The sequence below is a fragment of the Periplaneta americana genome, chromosome 5 (genome assembly GCF_040183065.1).
Source record: "Periplaneta americana isolate PAMFEO1 chromosome 5, P.americana_PAMFEO1_priV1, whole genome shotgun sequence".
NCBI classification, from domain to species: domain Eukaryota; kingdom Metazoa; phylum Arthropoda; class Insecta; order Blattodea; family Blattidae; genus Periplaneta; species Periplaneta americana.
In genome coordinates, this window is record NC_091121.1 from 121,788,125 (window position 1) to 121,800,249 (window position 12,125).

At 35.2% G+C, this 12,125-nt stretch overlaps 2 protein-coding genes across 12 annotated transcripts in view; one reads left to right on the forward strand and one right to left on the reverse strand.

Moving 5' to 3' along the window:
• Window positions 1-12,125, reverse strand: part of LOC138700129 (zinc finger protein 235-like) — a 196,137-nt gene that overhangs the window by 103,343 nt on the left and 80,669 nt on the right. The gene's annotated exons all lie outside the window — the stretch shown is intronic.
• The window catches only part of LOC138700126 (zinc finger protein 235-like), a 345,990-nt gene that overhangs the window by 17,688 nt on the left and 316,177 nt on the right, over window positions 1-12,125 (forward strand). For 3 of the 11 annotated variants that reach the window (XM_069826459.1, XM_069826460.1, XM_069826462.1), the window contains one exon: window positions 3,798-3,924. The exons of the other annotated variants lie outside the window; for them this stretch is intronic. The gene's annotated coding sequence lies outside the window, so the exon portion shown is untranslated. The remainder of the gene's footprint in view (window positions 1-3,797; window positions 3,925-12,125) is intronic. 11 annotated transcript variants of the gene reach the window in all.

Here is a 12,125-nt window from a genome sequence, read left to right on the forward strand (position 1 = left end):
CAGTTATTCACAAATTTGCTTGTCAGCAGAACATATAACCCCATCACCGCATGTCAGTTTCTTTGCAGTAGCTTCAAAGGCCATCATAGCGGTTTTATTTTGTTGAGAAAACTAACTAATTTTATATAAAATCACAAGCACAAGAAGAATGACACAACAGGAGACTACTGAGGAAAAATTTAATTTTATTAGTAGTAATGTTTTATTTTCCGTTATTAAATTTAAATTTCAAGCTGATTAAAACTCATTGTTGACTTTAGCAATTAAAATTGCATAATACAAGTACACTGCTACCGATCTCAATTAAATTAAAAAGAGCGAATGGACTCATATCTCCCATTGTTGCAGATGTGCTGTATTAGTTTTGTTTTCAGTTCCGCATTCACTGAAAGCAAACAGGCTTACTACTTCCATGTTCACTGCAAGCTGAGAAGTTAATCGAATGTTGATAATAATAACTTTTAAAAAATGTTTCTTAATAGTTATTTATGAGACAAGTTCGTAAAGATTCTCTTTTTGGCATGAGTGTAAATCACCTCGTTTCACAAACACACGAGGGCCATATAACTTTACGAATGTGTGTTATAGAATGCTTTTTTCTACGATAGCACAAATTTACATTAAATAAATATTTCAAGTTGGAGAGGTTATAATATTATAATGTCATGGCTATCTTAACTCAGAACCGTTGAGAAGTAAGTCCATGGAATGGCATTTTATTTTAATCATGTTCAAGATTTCATGGCCGTCTAAACCGGTCATATAATCAAGAAAGTAGTTAGAAACAGATGACTGATAAATCTTATTACAGTGAATACTACATGTAACTTTAGAATAGTAAGGGCTAAAATGTAGACATGAATGTTAAATTTGTTACTTATTTGTGTTATGTGTAATACAAGGGCTACTTACCAAGTCATGGCAACTATTTTTTTTTTCCACGGAATCCTGGACCGCAATGCACATTCTTTGATATGCAACATTTATATTAGGATGTATAGTACTTATAGATGCCGCTATTTGGTGTAGATATTCAAGGACAGTAGAAGAGGGATGCACGCAAGTCAGTCGGTTCATTGTTGATGTTTGTAGTTCGTCAAGTATGGATGTGAGTTGGCTAAAATAACGTGCATACTTAAAAATAGCAGTGCTTCGCGGTCAAAACGCGAGAGAATGTCACGCACAACTCGTAGAAGCTGGAGATTGTGCTCTGCCATACAGAACTGTTGCATGATGGGTACCAGCTTTCCAAAGTGGATGAGTAAAAAGTCTGCTGAATGACATCATCAAGGATAGCCGCTAAAACACAGAGTCCAAAATCCATCTCCGGTGAAGTTAATAGTCATTTTAGCGTATGACATTCAAGGAACTATTTTGTGTCATTTTGTCCCCCATCGCCAGACTGTTAATGCAGCTTACTACGACGTTTATCTGCAGAATAACCTATGTCGTACTATCAGGAATAAATGTCCTGAGTTGTTGGACAATGCAATTATCCTTCACGATAATGCAACAGCCCATACGGCAGCCATTGTTCAGACCCGTTTACGATGCTGGAGATGGGAAGTACTAGAGCATCCTCCCTACTCCCCCAATCTGTTACCATGCGATTTCGATTTGATGCCGAAATTGAAAGCTCCATTGCGTGGGAGACGTTTTCATACACGAGAAAACATAGCCAAAGCAATGCGATGCGAGATTGCCAAATTGGACAATGGAGCAACTGATGGTATTGGTCGTCTTCCTCACTGTTGGCAGCAAACAGTTGATTGCCTTGGAGATTATTTCGAAGGATCTTAATGTGTTCAAACTGTGTTAGTGTGCGTGCAGACTTTTTTTAATGTGTTAATATGCATGCAAACTATTGTGCTCAACATTATGACATAAGATAACATTTTCTTAATTTTTACTCTTCTCCCTTGTCTACAATACTTCCTGAGAAACTCATATAATAGACATGATTGGTAAAGTACATTATGTATTTTCATATATATATATATATATATATATATATATATATATATATATATAATGAAATGTTTGTATAACAACGCATTTGCCTAAAAAATAGTTGCCATAACTTAGTAAGTGACCTTTGTATTTAAATAATGAAAGATCGAGGTAATGCATTAATTTCTTACTGAATGAAGTTTGTACAGTGAATATTACATTTTCTTTGGCAGTGCGTAAAATGAATAGCAGTGCCTAAAGTGATTACTTACTTCTTTTAGGCACTAATATTTTAAAGACTCGCTTTAAGCACTGATAGTGGGTAAAATGCAACTTTACGCACATCGTAGAAAAAATGTTTTGTAGACATACGGGTAGTTTCATGACCCACCAGTTGGTCACAATGCATAGTTTGAGAAATGCTGGTATGGAGGGATATCAGCGGACCAGTTAAAAAGGGAAACAATTCAAAATTAAAAGTTTTGAGGTAACTGGATTTTAAAGTTCCATGTTGAAAAATCAATTACCATCACTCTAATTTGAAAATTATAGTACACAGAAAACATCATTAACAGAATTTGGAGTAACTACAATGATCCCAGAATTTTATTTGGAAGTTATTTTTTCCTAAGTTTATTTTGAGTTGTTGGTAAATTTACAGCAATTGTTTTGAGATAGAGTAATTTTACTTAGGAAAATATAAATAATTGCAGTGAGAGATTTCTTAAACAATGACAATAGAATATTAAATTCTAGAAAATTGTTCTAGTAAGAGGTAAACAAATTCTGGATGCCAGTTACCATGTCACCTAAAGATTTTTATGTGGAGCCTGAGTTTCTTTACTGAGTTCAAAATTTTTAAGACTAGCTGGTATGGTGATCTAGAGGCTAGAGCGCTAAATTTATAATCCTGTAGTCCTAAGTGCGATCCTCAGCATACCCCGATTTATAACTTTTGTTGTGCAATCCCATGGTCCAGGTAATATAGGAGTTTTCTCCAGGAGTTCCATTTTCCCTACAGCTGCCAGTCAATTGGTCTAAATCAGTAAATTGGGCGAAGAAATGATTTCTAAGACTGCTTTTCTTAAAATTAATCATAAAATAAAATAAATCAAATTTTTTTTAATAATGACAGGTACTTAAATGTACATCATTCACCCATATGAAGTCAGTTAAGTAGACCAATTTACTGGCAGAGCAGTTGCTTTGGGTTCATCATTAGAGGCTGGTCTACATTATGCTCAAGATGAGAGGAGATGGTGAAATAAGAATCTTACAGATCGAGAAGGAAACATTTCGATATGTTGCCATCTTGAAATGGTTATTTCATTATAAATGATCAGTTCCATATGGATTTAGTCCCTTTATGTTGCATATACGCAACATTACGAGTTATTGATGTATTGAATTAGGAAGTTACGTGTCGAGTGGACTAGAAACCGCTCTCAGGGACACTGAACTTCTTTCAAGTCTTAAAGAAAACAGCTGGGAATTTCTTCTAAAGTTGATGACAAATGCAAGGATGAGGTTTATGCGACTTGGAATGTAAGAGGCGTAGCATACAGAGTAGAAGAATTGGTTTGAGTATTACAATGGAAAAACCTTAAAATTGCTGCAGTAACAGAAACGAAGAAAAAATACAAGGCAGTAATGGTACAAAAAATTACAGCATAATATACAGTGGGGTGAAACAAAATGTAAGAGCTCAGTCTGAAGTTATAGTATGGATACATCATTCAATAAGTAAGACAATTGACTATTACAAATTTTGGAATGATAGAATATTATAAGTAAAATTGAAGATTAAAAGAGGATATATAACTGTCCTAGCTCTTTATGTTCCATAGGAAGGGAGAAGGGAAGACTCAGAGATGTTCTGTCAAGAATTACAAGAAATAATAGATAACATCAACACAAATGACTACATTTTACTAATGGGAACTCTTAATGCAAGAATCGGTAACCAGAGAGTAGGTAAGACAGTAGGAACAAATGGAGAACCCATAGTGAATAGAAATTGTAAACTACTGATTGATTTTTATGTGTTCAATGAATTCAGGTTAATGAACAGTTTCTTTAAGCATAAAGGCATCCACAAATTTACATTGTATAGAAGAAATACAAATCTATAATAGACTACATTACCACAAATGAAAAAATTGATTAGTATAATATAGAAGAAATACAAATCTATAATAGACTACATTACCACAAATGAAAAAATTGATTAGTATAATCAAGGATGTTCGTGTATACAGAAGGGGTGAGTTAGACATTGACCATTATATGCTAAGTACCTACAAGATTGACATTCCCACCTAGATGGAAAAAACTCACATAATAGAAACCGACAGAACAAAACAGAACAGAAGTATAAAATTCGATCACTTAAAAGTACAAGATGATTATATGCAAAAAGAATTTATAATTATTTACAAAAAAAAAAAAAAAGAAAAAAAAAAAGGAGGAGGAAAGTACTGATGTTGAAGAAGAAAATATCTCCTTTCTTGTTCAACATTAGTACTTTCCTCAGTTTTTTTAAAATAAACATCAATTCTTTTTGCATTCATTTTGAAGAATTATACCACGTCAGGCACTAAATTACTGCCCTTTAGGAACAAGATCTTTGGGCCATCTGCTGAAATGATGGAGTGAGACTGTAACAGGCCACCAGGCTTAATACGTGATAAGAAGAAGAGTAGTTTAAAGAATACAGCAGAAGAGAGCTTAAGAAGACTGAGGCCTAATTATAGACCAAAATATCGAAGAATCTGGGATGAAGAAATAAAGAAAACGATCACAGAGAAGAAAGAAGCTTATAAAAAAATGTCTACATACAAAATCAATAGAAGATGATGTAAATTACAAAAGACTAGTTGCTTTGGTGAGGCGAGCATCACAGAAAAGAAAAAGACTGTCATGGTATAAATTTTCTTCAAACATTGAACATACCCTCTTATTGAGGTTCTGGCTTATATGTACATCTATTTTCAGGCAGTACATCTCACTTCACAGTATTATGTATCAGAGGAACAACAATTGTTTGTATGCATCTGAAGTCTGTAATGTGTAGCTAGTCGGCGATGTATGCAATGGAGGAGAAAAGGAACTGGCCACCCTACCCCATTATCTCCTGGCTAGTTGCCTCATAAGTAGTGCCTTCTTGGTATCACTGGTGAGATTCAGACCTTTCTTCGGACAGTTGACTTAACAACAATATTGAACATGTTCTATATAGACCAAGACCAAACACAAAGTTTTAAAACATGTAAATCAAAATGTCAGAGAAAGTGGAAGTTTAAAATGCAAATTAGATGATGAGAAATTTTCAATTATTTCAATAACCTCAGGAGCGACCAAAATTTAGAACAACATTTTTTTATGTCAGGAAGATATTAAAATTGAGAGATAACAAAGAATGAATTAGAAGAAGATGCTTTAAGAATATTGAGAAATGGAAAGACCCCACGTGAAGACAGTATACTGTCCGAGTTATACAAGGTGAGCCAATGAAACAGGCGATTTTCAGATTCGTGTCTTTTCGACTGTTGTCGGGTATTTTAATTGTTACATGCAATAATCTATTCTTCATTCGATATCGTTTGTTTATAATGGATTGTTGGATGGGTTAACAACGTGCTTTTACTATTAAGGCATATTACAAAAATAACGATAATTTCATTGCTGCACAATGGCATCACATCACAATGATTCGATACCATCAGCCCATGCAATAAAAATCTGGATTCAGAACTTTGAAATAACTGGTTCTGCATTAAAGAAGAATTCTCCAGGTAAGCAAAGATCTGTACCAGGCCTGCAGAACTCATAATTAGGGGAAATATGACGTCAGCCTCACGCCACTTCTATTGGGGATGATCGACTTCCGCGTAGAGTTCTCTCGCCGTCAAAGGTCCATCAGTGGCGGCATGTAATTTTCAAAAAGGATTGTAATAAATTCAATGTTTTTACAATGCGTTATCTCGTTTCAAGATTTACAATTATGCTAGATTTCCTGTCGGTAGTTTCTTTGAGATTTCTTTGCAGTTAACCTGCTTTAGATTTTCGAAAACTTTCCTCCTACTATCACGAAAGGAAACATAAATTTATAGCATATATGTACTGAACCTTGAAAGTCACTATTAATTTCAATTCAAAATGAACACGAGTGACGTCCTTAATTTAACAGTATATAAATAAATAATCAATATACAGTTCGTAATAATGAATTTACTCGAAAGTTTGTGCATTCCATAATTCTTCATATGGGCTTTGTTGAAATGTGGTTCAATATTGAAATGACGAGTAGAAATAAATTGGATGGGCCACAGTAAACAACCTATTCTTTCGTCTTTAACAACAAAATAATCACATTCCCATTTCTTTTGGAAGTACTATTTCTTTATGGGTTTAGATTTTGCCATGTTCCAGTTCTTTAAACTGCAGTACGCTTATCTATCTATCTATCTATCTATCTATCTATCTATCTATCTATCTATCTATCTATCTATCTATCTGTCTGTCTGTCTGTCTGTCTGTCTGTCTGTCTGTCCGTCCGTCCGTCCGTCCGTCCGTCCGTCCGTCCGTCCGTCCGTCTGTCTGTCTATTTTATTTATTTGGCTGGAGTGCGTTACAGTGTTGAATGACATCATTGACATCCGATCATATAGCTATTACTCTCTTATCAACATACAATTTATTTATCGTCCTATTACTAGTAAAAGCAGTTAAGACCAGTAATACAAGTTTTGTAAGAACAGGAATTAAAACTTCATTAATGCACGAAACATCATAATAAATTCTTCAAAGAAAGTAGTTGGTTTGTTACCTGCATGCAACATTTCGGACTTACTTCATTTTAGTAGAATACAGAGCACGGAAAGACAAGTCGGGGGCTGTACTTAACTTACTTTACACAAAAAGTGGATTTAATCGGCTTTACTAGTAATAGAACGATATATACATAGGTAGACCTTCTTACATTATATGCACACATACATTTAAAAATTTATTTTACATGTCTTTCAATTTATTTATTTCCCTCATTCATTTTTCTCTTACTTTCTAAAGGTATGTTATTAAGGATTTTATTATCTGTTCATGTGTAATTTATTCTTGATAGTGTATTGTATACCTGCCGGCGCGTTGATGCAGCTGACTGTAATTAGAACGTCATGACCCCACTGGTAGAAAAGGTGGGTGGGGTAAGAAAGGGGAGTAAAGCAGTCGCTCTTGGGAGCTACAGTTTTGCAGGTCTGATGTGTACATAACCCAGAAAACATCAATGCCTTAAGAGGTGCTATGATCCATAGTCTTAAACCAGTGGTATTCATTACATGGTCCGTGAGCTACATGCGGCTCTCAAAGATATTTGTTGTGGCTCTTCAACTATATTACTGTTATTACTATTTTCTGAGAAATATTTTTTAAATTTAATTTCTATAATAATGTAGAACTTGAGAAAACTTTGGTTACTCTGTATCATTACTATATTAGAATTAATGAAAGTTTGTACTTCTGACAGTTGTGTGTGGAGTCGCAGGGGGGAGTGCACTATTGCCGCATTGCAGTGAGAGACAGACGGGACAGCGGATTTCAAATTCAGAACTACATCTCATCTCACGTTGCATTAAATTAAGCTCGAATTCTAATTTCTAATGCAGGTATCGTGAATCCAAAATTGTTATTAGAGCAGTCTGACTAAAAGACATGGTCGCAAAATTAAAAGTAGTAAAAGTTCACGGAACTACACGTAACAAATTTTGATCGATCGATACTATCACACTACTAATACCACTGCTACCACTACCATACCACCACTTTAATAATAATAATAATAATAATAATAATAATAATAATAATAGTAATAATAATAATAATAATAATAATAATAATAATAATAATAACAACAATAATTGTGATATTAACCTTCTGAGGACTAGGTAAATTTTGTTACATAAACGAATTATGTGCTATTATTATTTGAAATAATTATTTTTGTTCCTTTTTTAAAGTACATTTATTCACAATGGGCTAAATACTTATATACCGAAATAAATGAATTCGTAAACAAGTAATATGAATTTAAATTTGTATTTGCAGGAATGAAACCACACTTCAAATTTTGACTGTTTGCGAGGAAGACAGAGAGCCTCAACAATGAACGAATAAAGTTAAAATGTGCGACATATTGAATATTTAAATAACACTGTTGTAAAACAGGTACACTAACTTTGATAATCTACAACACATTTCAATACCAAAAATATAAAAAGTGGCGCGGAAGACCTCATGTACAAATTAATTACTTATTTTCTAAGGAAAGTAATTAATTGTCTTACTTTTAACAATTGAAATATGAATACATCAAGCAACTCTCACACATTTAAAATATCATTTATATAAGAATGTTTAATGTGCGACTGGGGTGTCAAAACACTCGACCCAGTACTCAAGATGTTAATAATAATAATAATAATAATAATAATAATAATAATAATAATAATAATAATAATAATAATAATAATGTAATTATTATTATAATACATTTATGATAAGGTGCCTACACCAAGTGAGAAGTCCGTGGTCTCCATCTTCAGAGCTGAAATCACCGCAATTGAGGGAGATAATTACTTCCTCGACACATTCATCCAATATTCCCTCTTTTGTCCATGCATCTTCTGTAATATTTTTGACGTGAGTTACTACTCCTACCCAGTCTGCTGCAGAGACTTCCTGAATTCCCTCTCTGGTAAGTCTCTCTACCTCAGCTATCGTAATTTTTTTTGTTGTTTCTGGCTACGTAACCCTTTACTTGAGCCCAAATATGTTCAATGGGGTTTAGGTGCGCATGATAAGGGGGGGAGTCTGATAACACTGTGCCACATGTCTCTTAGCCAGTTCGTCTGTTGCATAAATGGGAGTCCTGGGTTTATGTATGTTCACTAAGTCCATTAATTCCTGTTTCTTTAGGTCTGGTTCAAGATTTGTATTATGCTTTTCAACTACATTCTTCTCTACCTATGACTGTATTTTTGACTTTCTCCACTGATTTGTTGGGGCTTTCTCCAATATCACTGAGTGATAAGAAGCATTGACCACCTCTGTGGTGTAGAGGTCAGCATGCTGGTCTCTTACGCAGAGGGCCCGGGTTCGATTCCCGGTCGGGTTGAATTTCCTGGTTGAGGTTTTTCAGGGGTTTCTCTCAACCGTAAGGCAAATGCCGGGAAATTCGGACCACAATATCCCTGAATATCACCAGCCTCATTCATCACCGAAATCATATTCATAACAAATCACTAATACATATACAGTCACCATCTAGTTCACAACAATAGAACCAGAGATGTTAAAGCTAGTATAAATAACAGCGAGACAAAAAAAAAAAAAGAAGCATTGTCCATGACAATGGTAGATTTTGAATTAGTAAACCAATCAGTGAATGTGGCAGAATTCATCTCCTCATGGTAGTCCCCTGTTTTTCTTGACCTGAACATCAGAAAACAATTAGGGACAAAACCATGGGAACTGCCAGCATGAAAGACAATGACTCTCCCCTTCTTACCCAGCGGTACTTTCATTGTGCCCTGGCAGGTACGGTCAGTCCACCCTTTGGATAACGTGTGATTAGCGCTGATCCACGTCTCATCCAGCCAAATGATATTTTCGAACTCCTCCCTTTGTACCGTTCTCAGGTAATGGCACCGACAGGCTACAATGTCACATCTTTCCATCAACACTGTTCGGATTGGGAATTTTTCATAATCGAACCGCAGGTCTTTTAAAGAGATGATTCACTGCCATGAAAAAGACCTGCCTCTTGGAGGCTGCAATGGAGCTTTTCTAAAGTCGAATGTTCTTTCCGCTCGTAATATGAAATGGCAGCAAATGGCATCCTTTTTAAATGAATCAAAGTCCATGACTGTCTTTGACCTGGGTTTGACTTTTCCGGGAGTTTTCAGCAGTGCATCTGAAGACCCAACTGGTGTACCATCTTCCTTTTCTTTTTCGCACTTTTCCTTGCCAATATTGATGACAGTATTTCTGTAAATGTTTAGAGCAACAGCAGTTCTCTCCAACACTTTATTAACATCAATTATTTAGCGGACCCTCATTCTGCCTTTCTAATTCAAAATAAGCCCTAAGAGAGCATACCATTTCACGGGCTTGGCCACGAATTGGTGTTCCTCTGCTGAGCCTTGCAGTTTTTCTTTTCGGAGAATGAAGTCGTGGCCATCCTCTTTTATCTGGTTTGACTGTGCCATTTTAAATTTAAACTTAAAAATAAACTGTAAAAACTAAATAACACTAATAGGTCTAACAACACACGAGACACACACCCACGCACGCACACATGCACACACACTGTGAATTTCCCCGGAATTCACAGCAATGACAACAGGACACGGGAAGCTGAGGGGATATCTCCACAGATTTAGAATAATAGAGTCTCCCATATGCCCATGTGGACAGCAGGAACAAACAGTCAATCGCGTAATATTTGATTTTAGCATAGTGACTGGACAAAGGAACGACATGATAAGAAAAATCAAAGAAGCAGGAGGCAAGTGGCCAACAATGTGCCAAGCACTGGCCTCCAACTACCTCCCCCTCCCCTCCCTCTCCCTCTCCCGCCCTCCCTCGCTCCCTCCCTCCTATGAAACACTGAGAAGATAAAAAGGCAGAATATTAAATGATAAAACTAAGAAGAGCAAACAGTGAAATGTCATCACAGAAAACCGACTCACAAACCACGTGCGTATATTTTGTTGAACTGGCAACACTTCGCATGCTTGTTGAAGGTTGATGGCAGCAGAGTGAGAGAGGAATGGACTGTGATTGGGCGTTGCTATGGCAACGTACCTCCACCTTACTCATAATGTTAACTGTCAGAAGTACAAACTTTCGTTAATTCTAGTATAGCAGTGAAGTTGTTCAACAATGACATGTCTTTGTTTTCTGTAAAAATGTCAAGACATCACAATTACCGTGGATTCAAGTTTTGATGATAAGTATCCAAAACATTCTCAGTCAAGGATAGACAAGCTGAAAGTGTTAAAAATGTCCATAATATCTGAACAGAAAGTAATGTATTCCGCTGTATATTAGAACGAACTGACAACAAATGCATTGTACCTCATAGTACAAATTAAGCCATTTACAGATGTGGAGATTATTAAGGAGTGCCTTCTAGCTCAGTGTTACATTGTCTAAATTTACAAATTCGAAACAGATTACAAGTGAAATAAAACAATAAATCAACCTGCTCGTGTTGATATGATTTTGTAGAAGAGTAACAGAGTCTGCCTTAAACTCCAAAATACCAGTAATATGTAAATGTTAGTTCTGTTACTTTGTATTGAAATAATAATAATAATAATAATAATAATAATAATAATAATAATAATAATGGGCCTAATAATAATAATGATAATAATATCGATAATAATAATGTACCAAATAATTTAATATTTGAAAACCACGCATTTTGTTAAGCTTCAACATTTTAAATGCATTGTGGCTCTCGGAAAATTACTATTTCTCACTTTTGGCTCTCTCTTAATTTCTAGTGAGTACCACTGTCCTAAATGTTCTGGCCATCATCATGCAATTTCACTTGGCTTGTCAAACACTAGTATACAAAGAATTCTTCATAAGGACTTACACATGCATCCATACAAAATTCAAGTAGTGCAGACATTAAAAGATGCTGATAAAGTAAACCGCATGACTTTTTGCCAACAATTCATGGATCTAAATGTTAACGAAGACATTGTCCACAATATGCTTATGAGTGATGAAGCTCATTTTCGTCTCTCTGGATATGTCAGTAAACAAAACTTCAGATACTGGTCAAACCCTTATGAAGCTCATTTTCATCTCTCTGGATATGTCAATAAACAAAACTTCAGATACTGGTCAAACCCTTATGAAATGCATGAGGAACCATTACACAATGTCAGAGTCACAGTTTGGTGTGCAATAGCGTCATTTGGAATCATTGGTTCTCAATTCTTTGAGGATGATAATGAGAAATCTGTTACTGTAACATCACAGTGATACGTCCAAATGATTAAAGAATTTTTGTCTCCAAAAATTGCCAGTAATCCTCTCATCACTGGAGACACGTGGTTTCAACAGGATGGCGTGACCAGTTGCACAGACATAGACTTGAA